The sequence below is a fragment of the Chanodichthys erythropterus genome, chromosome 10, assembly GCF_024489055.1.
Source record: "Chanodichthys erythropterus isolate Z2021 chromosome 10, ASM2448905v1, whole genome shotgun sequence".
Classification (NCBI taxonomy): Eukaryota; Metazoa; Chordata; class Actinopteri; order Cypriniformes; family Xenocyprididae; genus Chanodichthys; species Chanodichthys erythropterus.
The window spans coordinates 18,378,787-18,394,491 of record NC_090230.1 but is presented as its reverse complement, the minus strand read 5'-3'; positions in this window follow the sequence as shown (position 1 = coordinate 18,394,491).

Genomic DNA, 15,705 nt, shown 5'->3' with positions numbered 1-15,705 from the left:
CTTTATGTCATTTTATTCCCTGGTTTATGCCGATTCCGACAATGTATCATTTGTCATTTTCCTTAAATGTACCTGTCTGCCATATTGAAGTAAATGAAAAACAGTTTTTTCGCTACTCCTCCTACAAATTTTGGTCAATTTTGTCCAAAATCAGCTCAGATGATCTTTGGACCGAGCCGCACAGAAATGACTGAACGGATTTTTGATATTCGCTACCATTCCCGAGATATTCATCTCTGAATGTGACCTTGCTTGTGTTTGTTGTCTTATACTAGTTAGCTTAGCACAGTAATTGCTTAGCATGCTAAACTATTGCTATTCTTTCTAATGTGGTCTTCAGTCAACAGGTTAACCAAAACTTAGTTGGCATTAAATAACTTTGCATACTAATATGGTTAACATGCTATGAAGCTTTTTTTTTGTGAACTCTTTCTCACACTGAAACCTCTGCTTAGCATACTGATGAACTTGCATGGCTGATTAGCTCAATGTGTTACGCCACGGATCCCGAATGCTCTGCATCGTGGGTTCGAAACTCAGTGTGACACATGCCCAGACCGCATGAGGTACTGTGGCAGGAAAAGATGCAGAACTTGTGTCTGTTCTAGGCATTCTGCCTAAAACTGGTCTAATCTGAAGCTATCACATGCAATTCCTTTATGTCCAAATTCGTAGTTATTCTTCTTCCCCCTGTATGGTAATCAATGAACCATAAGAAGGAAAATTATCAAATTTGGCATGCTTGTAGTGATAGTAATTAAAAGTAATTTGACCAACTTTGGAGTATCTAGGACTAAGTCTATAGCGCCACCACCATTTCAAATATTCAATTTTGTAAAGGTTATAACTTTTGAACCCTTTGTTCCAGAAAAATGAATGTCAATACAACTGATTCCTCTCTTCATACTGATCACATTCAATATCTTACATTAAGACTCCACCCATTACAGTAGTGGCCATTTTGAAAAGTACAGTATTCCATTTTTTCACTACTCCTCCTACAATTTTTGTCCAATTTTGTCCAAAATCAGCTCAGGTGATCTTTGGACCGAGCCGCACAGAAAAGACTGAAAGGATTTTTGATATTCGCTACCATTCCCAAGATATTCATCTCTGAATGTGACCTTGCTTGTGTTTGTTGTCTTATGCTAGTTAGCTTAGCATGCTAATTGCTTAGCATGCTAACCAGTTGTCATTCTCTTTAATGTGGCTCTTCAGCTATCAAGTTAACCATGAGCTTCATTAGCATTAAGTTAGCTTAGCATGCTAATATGGTTAGCATGCTAAGTAATGCTTTTTTGTAAATTCTTTCTTACACTAAAAGTTCTCTTCCACAGAATGTTGAATGTGCTTTTTTTTTCATGCTGTGTTCATTTTCATCTAAGCTTATGTACATTCTGAGTTCATTTTCGCCCGTAATTCTGAACCAGCTGTTTCATGTTTGTTCATTTTCTGCTGTTTTTCCTCTTCCTGCTCTGTATTGCGCTACAGCATGATGAGCTGCAGAATGATCTAAAGTAGTTATTAAATATAACATTCAGTGCAGTTTTATAAAAATTCTTCATTTTGAGTTCATTTTCACATGAACTAATGAACTTCGGCAGGTGTGCCAACATTCACCTGCACAGTGGTGCAATGAGATGAGAAATGGACACTGGCCTTGGAGGTCGTGGGTCCGAATCCCGTGTGGGGTTCCTTTATACAATTGTGTGTAATGAGTCATTTTGATACCTTTTTTATCCAAATAAGCATTGTACTAATCTTTATTCCTCTTGAATGAGATACAAGTGTTTTTAGTTCATTCCCTGTTCATTCTCTGAACTTCTATTGATTTTCATTTCATTTCCACCTGTCCTTCTGAACCAGCTGTTTTGCATGTACATTCAATTTCTGCTGTTTTTGCTCTTCCTGCTCTGTATTGCGCTACTGCCCCTTCTGGGGCTTGGCCCCCGAATTGCTGCTTGCAGCTATATTTTATTTTGTCATTGTGCGCTGCACAGTCTTTCTGTTGAACCCTTTCTGAAACTAAATAAAGTCTCAGTCAGCAGTTGTTCGTCGACCCTGTGCTCTTCCTTCCCCACCCACGAACTTAACTGTGCTACACTGGTGCCGAAACTCGGGAAGGAAGACGCGAGCACGTCGCCATGCAAGCATCGTCCTCCACCCCATTTGTGGATATCATCGCTGTGCCTGTCCACCTGCCCTTAAACAAGATGGGCCCACTGGACGATCCAGAAGTTTTCCTCAAGCTCTTTGAGAGATCCGCTGAGGCGTGTAAATAGCCGCGGGACCAGTGGTCTATGAGGCTGGTCCCGCTCCTCTCAGGAGAAGCACAGGTGGTGGCACAGCAGCTCCCAGTCCTGAACCTCCTGGTCTATGACGACCTACGGCGGGCCATCGTCCAGCGGGTAGGTCAGACCCCAGAACAGCATCGACAGCACTTCCGCTCCCTCGACCTGGGTGAGTCCGGCCGGCCCTTCATGATGGCCCAGCAGCTCCGGGACTCGTCCCGCAAATGGTTGCTGGCTGAGGGAAGCGACGTGGACCTGGTCATCGATCGTGTGGTGCTGGAGCAGTTCATCACTCGGCTCCCAAAGAAAACTGCCGAGTGGGTCCAGTGCCACCGCCCCACGTCGCTGGACTCAGCCATCCAATTGGCGGAGGACCACATGGTGGCGTGCCAAGGGGTCGGCGAGCCCCTTCTAGCCGTCTCTCTCTCTCCTTCTCTTTTGTCCCCCTCTCTCTCTAGACCTGTCCCTCTACATAGGTCTCGTCCGCCCGGCCCACCCGAGGGCGGGGCGGAACGGGACAGGCACCTTCCTATGGACCCAGAGGGGGCGGGACTCCCTGTTGCCGGGACGGACCCCACTCCTGTTTCTCCCCTTTCTCCGCGCCATCCATTCAACCCACTCTCTGCCACTGGAGCGGCGGGCAGGTCTGGGCCGGCCTTTTGGCGGTGCGGGGATCCGGATCACTTTGTGGATAAGTGTCCGGTTATGGAGGTCGGGACAGTGATCCGGGTCCCCGACGATCCACAGGCCGCCCCATGTCAGGCTGGCGGGTGCCAAATACCTGTGAGTATCAAGGGGGGTACCTATCAGGATTTGGTGGACTCGGGCTGCAACCAAACCTCTGTCCATCAAAGCCTGATTTCATCTGGGGCATTGGATACAGGCCGCATGGTTGGGGTTCGGTGCGTGCACGGGGATGTGGTGAGATATCCGATAATGTCCGTCATAATTAAATTTAGGGGACAAAAGCATAGTGTTGAGGTGGCAGTTAACCCGCACCTCCGGCATCCGATAATTTTGGGAACGGATTGGCCTGCATTTAAACAATTATTGGGATGCTTATGCTCGGATGCCTCTTGGGGGAAAAGAACGCGGGGTAGGCAAGCGCGAGTGCAGGTGGGAGAGACTGATCAGAGACCGGAGAGTTCTGCTGCAGGGGATCTGAGTGAAGCCGGAAGACTAATTCTTCCGGAACGCGATGATTTTCCCCTGGAGCAGTCTCGCGATGAGACGTTAAAACATGCATTTGATAAGGTCTCCGTAATTGATGGTCAGCCTCTCCAGCCTGGACGTTCGCTTGTTTACCCATATTTCGCGGTTATAAAAGATAGGTTGTATCGAGTGACCCAAGACACTCAGACAAAAGAAGATACAACCCAGTTGTTAGTGCCAAAGAGCCGCAGGGAAATGCTTTTCCACGCGGCTCATTCTAATCCGATGGCGGGGCATTTGGGACAGGCAGCGACACTAAATCGTCTCATGGCCCGGTTTTTCTGGCCGGGCATTCACGAGAATGTACGCAGGTGGAGCGCGTCTTGTCATGAGTGCCAGTTGGTGAACCCACCGGCCACCCCAAAAGTGCCATTGCGCCCACTTCCATTAATGCAGGTCCCCTTCGAGAGAATTGGTATGGACCTCATCGGGCCATTAGAACGATCAGCAAGGGGACATCGCTTTGCATTAGTCATTGTTGATTATGCAACACGATATCCTGAAGCAGTGGCTGTCCGCAACATTTCAGCAAAGAGTGTTGCGGATGCACTGTTTCGCTTAATCTCCTGGGTGGGGATTCCAAAAGAAATCCTCACTGATCAAGGCACGGCGTTTATGTCACGCACGTTACGCGAACTGTACGAATTATTGGGCATTAAATCGGTTCGTACCAGCGTCTTTCACCCACAAACGGATGGGCTGGTCGAACGTTTTAATCGCACGCTTAAATCCATGATTCGTAAGTTCGTTCAAGAGGACGCCAAAAATTGGGATAAGTGGTTAGAACCTCTGTTATTCGCAGTGCGAGAGGTCCCGCAAGCCTCCACGGGGTTTTCCCCCTTCGAGCTTCTCTTTGGGCGCCAGCCCCATGGGGTGCTGGATGTCCTCAGGGAAACTTGGGAGGACGGACCATCTCAGGCCAAAAATGAAATTCAGTATGTGCTGGACTTGAGATCAAAACTCCACACTTTGGGGCGGCTATCAATGGAGAATTTGTTACAGGCCCAGCACAGACAGAGCCAACTGTATAACAGACGGTCTAACTTGCGTAAATTTGCACCGGGAGAAAAAGTGCTTGTATTGCTCCCTACTTCCAGTTCGAAATTACTTGCAAAGTGGCAAGGACCCTTTGAGGTCACACGGCAAGTGGGCGAGCTCGATTACGAGGTGGTAAGGTCCGACAGGAGGGGGGCACGTCAAATCTATCACCTCAATCTCCTGAAAAAATGGAATGAGGCAGAATCAGTGATGCTGGCGACGGTGATTAGCGGGGAGGATGATCTCAGACCAGAGGAGAATACAAAAACTCAATCTCTCGCTCTGGTCCCGGGGGGAGATCACCTCTCGCCCTCCCAGCTCACTGATTTATCCAAATTGCAAACAGAATTTGCAGACGTGTTCTCTCCCCTGCCGGGACGTACCAACCTCATTCAGCACCATGTCAAGACGGAGCCGGGCGTGGTTGTTCGCAGCCGGCCGTATAGGTTACCTGAACACAAAAAAAAAGGTAGTTCAGGACGAATTAGAGGCAATGCTGAAAATGGGAGTAATAGAAGAGTCCAGCAGTAACTGGGCGAGCCCGATAGTTTTGGTTCCCAAGACCGACGGCTCGGTTCGTTTCTGCGTGGACTATCGCAGGGTGAATGCAGTGTCAAAATTTGACGCGTATCCAATGCCGCGGGTGGACGAATTGCTTGACCGGCTAGGTGCGGCTCAATTTTATTCGACACTGGACTTAACAAAAGGGTACTGGCAGATCCCCTTGTCGCCTTTATCCAAAGAAAAGACAGCTTTCACGACGCCGTTCAGATTACACCAATTTGTTACGCTTCCGTTCGGGCTGTTCAGGGCACTGGCCACCTTTCAGCGACTCATGGATAAAATTCTCCGGCCCCATGCTGCATATGCGGCTGCCTATCTGGATGATATTATTATCTATAGTAATGATTGGCCACAGCATATGCAGCATGTGAGAGCCGTCCTGAGATCGCTGAGAGTGGCGGGGCTCACGGCCAACCCGAAGAAGTGTGCAATTGGGCGCGTGGAAGTAAGGTATCTGGGCTTCCACTTGGGGCATGGGCAGGTGCGTCCCCAAATTGACAAGACGGCAGCGATGGCGACCTGTCTGCGCCCCAAGACCAAAAAGGAAGTTAGACAGTTCCTCAGGCTGGCGGGATATTATAGAAGGTTTGTACCTAATTATTCGGCTCTCACCAGCTCGTTGACTGATCTAACTAAAAAGGATGTTCCAGATACGGTCCAGTGGACGGAGCCGTGCCAGCAGGCTTTCACCCAGGTAAAAGCTGCTCTTTGTGGCGGGCCATTGCTTCACTCTCCTGACTTTTCTCTCCCTTTTCTGTTGCAGACTGATGCGTCGGACAGGGGGCTGGGTGCTGTCCTGTCCCAGGAGATAGAGGGTGAGGAGTGGCCGGTACTGTACATTAGCCGTAAGTTCTCTAAGAGAGAAGAAAAAGAGTGTTTGGTTATCAGGTGGGCCGTCCTCACCCTCCGCTATTATCTCCTGGGACGGGAATTCACTCTCTGTTCAGACAACGCTCCCCTGCAGTGGCTCCACCGCATGAAGGATACCAACGCGCGGATCACTCGTTGGTATCTGGCTTTACAGCCTTTTAAGTTCAAGGTGGTCCACAGGCCGGGTGTTCGGATGGCTGTGGCCGATTTCCTCTCCAGGCCGGACGGCTCCCTGGCCTGAGTCGGGCGGTGGGGGTATGTGGCGAGGGGGGCGTGGTTCAGCGAGGTCTGCAGCCGGAGAGAATAGCGGGAGACGCTTGGTAAGTGAGTGGGTTGAACACAAATCACGAACACCTGTTTCTCATTCCAGTGATTGGCGCGGAGACAGGATAAAACGCCGTGAGAAGCAGGAGTGTGTGAAAGAGAGGGGAACTGCTGACTGAGTCGTGTCGAGGTTCTTGGAGTGAAGCCCTTGTGGATTGTGTATACCGAACTTGGAGAGAAGCCCTTTGTGGATGATGTATACCGAACCTGGAGTGAAGCCCTTTGTGGATTGTTTATTTTGTTGTTGTGCGCTGCACAGTCTTTCTGTTGAACCCTTTCTGAAACTAAATAAAGTCTCAGTCAGCAGTTGTTCGTCGACCCTGTGCTCTTCCTTCCCCACCCACGAACTTAACTGTGCTACACTGTGCTCCATGGCTAACGGCTAATGCTACACTGTTGTAGAGATTTATAAAGAATGAAGTTGTGTTTATGCATTATACAGACTGCAGGTGTTTAATAATGAAAATAGCGACAGCTCTTGTCTCCGTGAATACAGTAAGAAACGATGGTAACTTTAACCACATTTAACAGTACATTAGCAACATGCTAACGAAACATTTAGAAAGACAATTTACAAATATCACTAAAAATATCATGATATCATGGATCATGTCAGTTATTATTGCTCCATCTGCCATTTTTCGCTATTGTCCTTACATGCCATACTCATCATGCTACTAGGCAATCAGGTAGCATGATTAAGGCATTGCAGGGAAGCTGACCAGCCAAGAATGGCAGTCGCAGGATCAACTGGAAGCTCACATGTATAAGCTTCAGAAAGAACTTGAAAAACAACCGACCAGAATTCACCAAGTTTTGGGCATGCCCAGAAAAGATGACCAAGAGAGCCCTCTGTAGATTCACTCTTTTTGCAGAGAGGAGAGATAGTAGGATAGAAAGTATTGAGTTTAACCCTACAGTAATGCTGTCTGTGCAACAACATTAACCTCATTGAATCAATATCACTTTTACACCCGCAATTAATGTTGAAAAAATGTTGAAATTTCAACAAAAACTCAATGGTAATGGCACTGAATCAATGTTTGCACTCTCAGAAAATGAAACACAACTACAACTGACTTAAAGCCACACAAAATGAAATCATCTGAAGATAAAAGAAGCAATAAATATCTCAAGATCTCAGCAGAATTTCTTATTGAGAATTAACAGAGGTTTAGATGTTTTAGTGAAAATGTTTGGTCACCATTTTGGCGATCAGTGTTTCCTTTAGTTGGGCAATTTGACTCTTGGCTTTTTGTGTGAGTTTGTGGTTTTTGTAACAGTGTTTACCAAAACACATCATTTATTGCAAAGAAACCAGAAACAAAATGATCAAGTGATATAGTTTTCATCAGCATAAAGCAAAATTATTTACTAACTGTACTCCGGACTAAAAGTTTATATTTGTTTTTAATAGGTTATGTTCACCAACAATACTTTCTTGCTACAGATCAGACATTCTGAATCTTGACTTTTAAAAAGCAATTTAAAATAAAAATCGTTAGATACACAGGCATCAAGAATCAGCATATAAATCGCAACAATGGTGACATGCTTCATGCCGCTGTGCATGCTGGGAGTCATGAGTTTTATACTATGGTGGCTCCCAGCATGCATTGCGGCATGAAGCATGTCACCATTGTTGAGATTCATATGATGATTCTTGATGCCTGTGTGTGTCAAAATATTTTTTTTCCCATATTGTATTTTAAAAAAAATCAGAACATGATCTGTGGCAAGAAATATTATTGGTGAACATAATATTTTAGGAACAAATAACCACTTTTGGACAGGAACAAAATTAATAAAGTACTCTGCTTCAAGAGGCAGAAAACTATATCACTATACTATTAGTGATGTGTCGTTCTTGATGTGTCATTCTTTAATGTGACTCGGAAAGAACGAGTCGTCTCGGGGGGTGATTCGTTCAGTCGCGCATGTGCAATATTCTACAGGTTCTGTACTGCTAGTAGTAGTTCACCTGATGATTCAATTGATTAGTTAATTTCATGAGTCTTTCGGGTTTTGAGTCGTTCCTTAATCACGTGACAGACCCATACGCTACCAATGCATTCTGAGCCGGAAAGAGAATTGATTAGTTCTTTTTATGAGTCTTTCAGGTTTTTGAGTCGTTCCTTAATCACGTGACAGACCCATACGCTATGCTGTGTGACCCAAGCACATTATATTTATTAGTAAATAACGTTAACTCTCCAGTTTTGTTTGAGTTCATGTTACAACTGTTAAAGCTGAAGTTATCATAACCTTGATGTCTTAAACTAACATTAATAATTCAAATTCAAAATGTTATTTGCTTTTAATTTATGTCATTATGTCCTTTTTGAGCAATCTTCTTATACATATATTAGACTAATATGTCAAGTCTGACTAGGAAAAGCAATTATTATAACAGCAAACTCAAAATTGGAGTAAAAATGAACAAACTAGGCTATAAATACTTTGTATTGTAGGCTTGGATTATTATATTATTATATAGCCTAGTGTTTATTTACAGATAGACAGTCAAAAAGATAAATTAATCAATACTTTATTTATAACAGGGCTTTATTTATTTATAATAACACACCACAGATCCTCAAGAAACAGTAACAAAAACAGTGACAGAAATGTCAGAAATAGCGTATGGGTGTGTCACGTGTTTAAGGAACGACTCAAAAACCCGAAAGACTCATAAAAAGAACTAATCAATTCTCTTTCCGGCTCAGAATGCATTGGCTTAGTGTATGGGTCTGTCACGTGTTTAAGGAACAACTCAAAAACCCGAAAGACTCATGAGATGAACTAATCAATTCTCTTACCGGCTCAGAATGCATTGGTTTAGCATGGGACTGCCTGTCACGTCATTAAGGAATGACTTAAACCCGAAGACTTGTCAGACAAGAGGTGAGGTGAGCTTAATCAGCTTGTCATAAACTGAAGACCCAGGTAAAGAATTAATTAATCATTTCTGAATCTTATAGCATTGTAGTTTTGTATTGTTTGCAGTGGGATCAACGTTTGCATAAGTAGTAGATGTGTTGGGGAAGTAACACGTAACATTTTAATTACATTTTGCTAAAATGAACGAAATGAATGAAATGACTCGAAAAAAAATTCGTTCATTTTGTTGAACGAGACTCAAAAGTCAGAGTCAGTAAAATGATCCGAACTTCCCATCACTATATACTATACCACAAAAAACCAAGAGTCAAACTGTCCAACTAAACGAAACACTGATCACCAAAACAGTGACCAAACATTTTCAATAAAAGATCTAAACCTTTGTTAATTCTCAAGAATAACTTTTGCTGAGATCTTGAAAGATTTATTGTCTTCTTTTATTTTCAGTTGATTTCAGGCTGTGTGGTTTTAAGTCAGTTGTAGTTGTGTTTCAGAGTGCAAGCATGATGTTGAACCAACATCACATTGTAACATTGATTCAATGCCATTACCATTGATTTTTTGTTGAAATTTCAAAGTTTTTTCAACATTAATTGTGGGTGCAAAAGTGATATTGATTCAATGCGGTTAACGTTGACACATTAACTTTGATTTAATATTGTTTCGATCATTACTTGCTATCTGGAAAATGTCTCTCTGTTGCTACCAAGGCATCCATAGACTGCCGAATCGCTCTGGCGGTCTCCTTGGTGGCCGTAAGAGATAAATCTGTGGCTGTTCTCGATAAATCTGATAAATCCATATCCTTCAACAGATCAGCCTGATAAGCCTTCAGTATTGATGTAGTATGCAGACATGCCCCAGCCTGACCTGCTGCCAAATACACTTTTCCCACTAACCCTGATGTTGTCTTTTTTATTTTTTTTAGGGCCCGAGCACAGATGGTGTGAGGACCCTATTGGAATTGCAGCCAATTCTTCTTCTTCTCCAAAATGAATCACATTTTTGAGGGCCTAAACGTTCTCAAAAACTCATGAAACTTTGCACACGTGTCAGAAGTGGTGAAAATTTACATCTGATATGGGTTTCAGAAATAGGTGTGGCAAAATGGCTCAATAGCGCCACCTACAAAATTTCAATTAAGCGTCCTTCGTGCTACGTTTCACGTACAGTTATGAAATTAAGTAGACAGATGTAACAGCCCAATACCTACAAAAAGCCCCTGAGTGCAAAGTTTGTAAACCCAACAGGAAGTGAGATATTTTGAATTTTCTTTGCAAAATTTGTGCAGTTTTTGCCATTTCCAGGCGTTGTACTTTAACAAACTCCTCCTAGAGCTTTAATCAGATCAACATCATATTTGGTCAGTCTAATCTAAAGGCCTTTGAGACGTTAAATTGCGACGATCTAGAGTTTTCGCTGAAGGGCGTGTTCGTGGCGGCCTGGCAAAGTTTGATGTTTCACCATGAAACAGGAAGTTGTTGTAACTCGGGCATACAATGTCTGATCTGCCCCAAACTTAACATGTTTTATTAGAGTCCTGACCTGAAGCAGCTATATGACAATATTCAGTTACAGTCATAGCGCCACCTGGGGGCAACTGGAAATGACATGTTTTACACTGTGATTAACTCCACATAGAGATTGAACCAGATCAACATCATATATGGCCAGTCTAATCTTAAGGCCTTTGAGATGTTAAATTGCAAAGATCTTGAGTTTTGTTTGAAGGGCGTGTCCGTGGCGGACTGACAAAGTCTGTTGTTTTGCCATTAAAAAGGAAGCCATTGTAACTCAGGCATACTATGTCCAATCTGCCCCAAACTTCACATGTGTGATAAGAGTCCTGGCCTGAACATATCTATATGCCAATATTCAGTTAATCATAGTGCCACCTGCTGGCAACATTAAATGGCATGCTTTACACTGTAATTCCCTCCCAGAACCACATTTCAATATGCCACAGAGTACCAAACATACTAGAAACACATATGCGATTAACGCCATGAAACAGGAAGTTGTTGTAACTCAGGCATATTATGTCCGATCTGCTCCAAACTTCACGTGTTTGATAACAGTCCTGGCCTGAACACATCTATATCGCAATATTTGGTTATGGTCAAAGCGCCACCTGTTGGCAGCAGGAAGTGTGGCAATTCAAAATGACTTTGGCATAATTCTCCTGTATTCATTCGCTTACATGCATGTCGACCACTGTTCACTAAGGCCAATGGGTGGCGGTGAGCCAGGGTGCGAGGGCCCTTTCATCGCTGCTTGCAGCTTTAATTTAATATTATATTTATCGTAGCATTTTCAGATTCACAGACAGATTGACAATACAATCACATGACAGAAACAAACACAACTACACACACAAAAAACCTCCTTCATTCAGATTCATGTTTGCAGTTAACAACAACGGCAAACACAGGCAAGGGAAGTCAAAACAAATGTTTGCCCAGTGTGACATGGATAAGGTGAAGTTGTACAAATGGACCAAATGAGATATAAAATATGTAAAAAACAAACAAAAAAAACGCATAGGCAAATTTACTATGAAAATGCTGGTGGAATATAAGGAGAGTGACAATAATAAAAGAGAACTATTAGATTTCAAACTGAAGACAGAAGTTAACGAAAATGACAAAACAATAAACAGTGGCATTTTAAATTGTTTCATCATTATTGGTTTTAACAGGTGATTGAAAAGATGCATCTAAGTCACCCGCCGTGATGCTCAATCTCGCCAGTCATTGGACTGGCTGACATACGTGCATCAGATGCAATCACGCTGAAGGCATTCGCAAAGTGTCCTGATGGACGCAGCGCGAGTTCCCTCAAAAAGGAAACAAGGAATGTTTACGTGTGGACACTGCAATCACTGTAAGAATGTAATTCAAACCAAATCATTTGCACAAAGAAAATGTATTCAATTAGATCCTTTATTAATTGTAATAGTACATATGTAATTTATAAGCTTCAGTGTCCTTGGAACTGTTTTTATGTGGGCCAGACCTTTAGAATTATTGCTTTGGAAATTGTAACTGGATCTATTAGAAAGGGCAATAGATTACAAAGACTTTTACAAAGGGAAGACTTTTGGATTTTTCAGTTAAAAGCTACCATTTTTTCTGGGTTGAATGAAGAATTAGATTTAACTTCATTTTTGTAAAATCATTACCATTATGATTATTGTTGGAATTATTATTATTCTCTCTTTTTTGATACATATGATTACTGATTATAATTTGAAATAGTTAATGATATTATTGGTCCCCCTGTTATGGTCCTTTTGGTTTCTCCCATTTCTACTGAGCAACTGATTATACTAATTTTGTACCTGACACACTCTGAGGAATGCTGGATGGCTGACATGCATCAGTGTGCAGTATTTTAGTCATTTTTTAATATTTCTAGATTGAGCCATGTTTGAATAAAGGCTTTTTAATATTTTGGAACCGGAAGAAGTGCCTTGGATTTTTATTTATTATAGATATATTCAACTTTATTTATTTATTCATTCATTCATTCATTAAAGATAAATAGTGAAATATTTTGTTATAGGCTATGCCAATTAAAAAGAATAAAATATAATATATGAAACACAAGATAGCCAATCGAAATATAAAACTAGATATTGTAATTGAGTTGTTACGTGTAAAATTGCCTTTAATAAAACATTGTCACTTTAGAATTTAACCCTTCATCATATAGTTGACTCAAATGGCTACACTGTGTTCCCTTGTTTACCCAACTATCGGATCTACGCTATAGCCAGACACCCAAACATCATACCCATAGGGGAGACCGGGGCACAACCTTACGCTTTTTGACTTTCTCAGTTTGTGTAAATCTTCTTAGGGTTCAGAGAATTTATCTTGTTCAACATTAATTTCACACATGTCTGGTACAAATATGTGGCTTTGTTTCATTAATACAGTGTATACTTTATTAATTTACCCCAAATGAAGGGAAGTGAAATGTGACAACATGCCCCATTGGTTGGGCACATTGTAACATGTGATGGGGCACGTTGTAACATGACCATGACTTAAAGGTGCCCTAGAACTTTTTTTAAAAAGATGTAATATAAGTCTAAGGTGTCCCCTGAATGTGTCTGTGAAGTTTCAGCTCAAAATACCCCATAGATTTTTTTTTATTCATTTTTTTAACTGCCTATTTTGGGGCATCATTATAAATGAGCCGATTCAGGGCTACTGGCCCTTTAATTCTCCTGCTCCACGCCCACGGAGCTCGCGCTTGCTTTGAACAGTGCATAAACAACGTTTACACAGCTAATATAACCCTCAAATGGATCTTTACAAAGTGTTCGTCATGTATGCGGCATGCATGCGTCGGATTATGTGAGTATTGTATACTGTTATATTGTTTACATTTGATTCTGAATGAATTTGAGGCTGTGCTCCGTGGCTAACGGCTAATGCTACACTGTTGGAGAGATTTATAAAGAATGAAGTTGTGTTTATGCATTATACAGACTGCAGGTGTTTAATAATGAAAATAGCGACAGCTCTTGTCTCCGTGAATACAGTAAGAAATTATGGTAACTTTAACCACATTTAACAGTACATTAGCAACATGCTAACGAAACATTTAGAAAGACAATTTACAAATATCACTAAAAATATCATGATATCATGGATCATGTCAGTTATTATTGCTCCATCTGCCATTTTTCGCTATTGTCCTTACATGCCATACTCATCATGCTACTAGGCAATCGGGTAGCATGATTAAGGCATTGCAGGGAAGCTGACCAGCCATGAATGCAGTCGCAGGATCAACTGGAAGCTCACATGTATAAGTTTCAGAAAGAACTTGAAAAACATCTGACCAGAATTCACCAAGTTTTGGGCATGCCCAGAAAAGATGACCAAGAGAGCCCTCTGTAGATTCACTCTTTTTGCAGAGAGGAGAGATAGTAGGATAGAAAGTATTGAGTTTAACCCTAGAGTAATGCTGTCTGTGCAACAACTTATACTAAATAAGCTGGTGTCTAGCATTAATAGAACGTGTATATATTTTTAAGACATTTTCCCCAGTCCTCCTCAGAGATCTGAACATCTATTTCCTCTTCCCAATCGTTTTTCAGACGGGTAGTGGAAATATGTAGCTGACTCATGAAAGAGTAAACAAATTTTGTAACTTTTTGAAACAATGTTAAATCAATGTTAATGTGTCAACATTAACCTCATTGAATCAATATCACTTTTACACCCGCAATTAATGTTGAAAAAATGTTGAAATTTCAACAAAAACTCAATGGTAATGGCACTGAATCAATGTTTGCACTCTCAGAAAATGAAACACAACTGCCTTAAAGCCACAAAAAAATGAAATCATCTGAAGATAAAAGAAGCAATAAATATCTCAAGATCTCAGCAGAATTTCTTATTGAGAATTAACAGAGGTTTAGATGTTTTAGTGAAAATGTTTGGTCACCATTTCGGTGATCGGTGTTTCCTTTAGTTGGCCAATTTGACTCTTGGCTTTTTGTGTGAGTTTGTGGTTTTTGTAACGGTGTTTACCAAAACACATCATTTATTGCAAAGAAACCAGAAACAAAATGATCAAGTGATATAGTTTTCATCATAAAGCAAAATTATTTACTAACTGTACTCCTGACCAAAAGTTTATATTTGTTTTTAATAGGTTATGTTCACCAACAATACATTCTTGCTACAGATCAGACATTCTGAATCTTGACTTTTAAAAAGCAATTTAAAATAAAAATCTTTAGATACACAGACATCAAGAATCAGCATATAAATCTCAACAATGGTGACATGCTTCATGCCGCAATGCATGCTGGGAGTCATGAGTTTTACACTATGGTGGCTCCCAGCATGTCACCATGTTGAGATTCATATGCTGATTCTTGATGCCTGTGTGTGTCAAAAAATTTTTTTTTTCCATATTGTATTTAAAAAAAACTCAGAACATGATCTGTGGCAAGAAATATTATTGGTGAACATAATATTTTAGGAACAAATAACCACTTTTGGACAGGAACAAGATTAGTAAAGTACTCTGCTTCAAGAGGCAGAAAACTATATCACTATACTATACCACAAAAAGTCAAACTGTCCAACTAAAGGAAACACTGATCACCACAAGGGTGACCAAACATTTTCAATAAAAGATCTAAACCTTTGTTAATTCTCAAGAATAACTTTTGCTGAGATATTGAAAGATTTATTGTCTACTTTTATTTTCAGTTGATTTCAGGCTGTGTGGTTTTAAGTCAGTTGTAGTTGTGTTTCAGAGTGCAAGCATGATGTTGAACCAACATCACATTGTAACATTGATTCAATGCCATTACCATTGATTTTTTTGTTGAAATTTCAACGTTTTTCTCGATAAATCTGATAAATCCATATCCTTCAACAGATCAGCCTGATAAGCCTTCAGTATTGATGTAGTATGCAGACATGCACCAGCCTGACCTGCTGCCAAATACACTTTTCCCACTAACCCTGATGTT